At 60.5% G+C, this 484-nt stretch overlaps 1 pseudogene; it reads left to right on the plus strand.

The window, feature by feature from the left end:
* Nucleotides 1–233: 233 nt before the first annotated feature.
* LOC101641035 lies at nucleotides 234–483 on the plus strand (annotated as a pseudogene).
* The last annotated feature ends 1 nt before the right edge of the window (nucleotide 484 follows it).

The raw sequence follows: 484 nt of genomic DNA on the forward strand, positions 1-484 counted from the left end.
GGGAGAATAAGGATTCCTGGGGTGGGGGGAGGTGGAGGAAGGCGGGGACAAGGGGAGCTGATATCAAGGAGTTTAAGAAGAAAGAAAATGTTTTGAAATGGATTGCGATAGCAATTGTACAACACTGCTTGATGTAATTGAACTATGGAATGTTATGATCGCTGTAAGAGATCCCAATAGGCCTTCGTTGCTCTTGCCCACCTCTCCGCCTCTCCGCGCCTCTCCGACCCCCGCGTCATGTGCGCCGCTCTGCTCGCTGCGGCCGCCTCGGGCTCCGTGTACGCCTTCTCCGCGCGCCCGCTGGCCGGCGGGGAGCTCATGAGCCTGGCCTCGCTGCAGGGCAAGGTGCTGCTCATCGAGAACGTGGCGTCGCTCTGAGGCACCACGGTCCGGGACTACACCCAGATGAACGACCTGCAGCGGCGCCTCGGCCCCCGGGGCCTGGTCGTGCTAGGTTTCCCGTGCAACCAGTTTGGGCATCAGG

The sequence above is a fragment of the Echinops telfairi genome, unplaced genomic scaffold, assembly GCF_000313985.2.
Source record: "Echinops telfairi isolate 266 unplaced genomic scaffold, ASM31398v2 ScPeMD7_9;HRSCAF=40, whole genome shotgun sequence".
Classification (NCBI taxonomy): domain Eukaryota; kingdom Metazoa; phylum Chordata; class Mammalia; order Afrosoricida; family Tenrecidae; genus Echinops; species Echinops telfairi.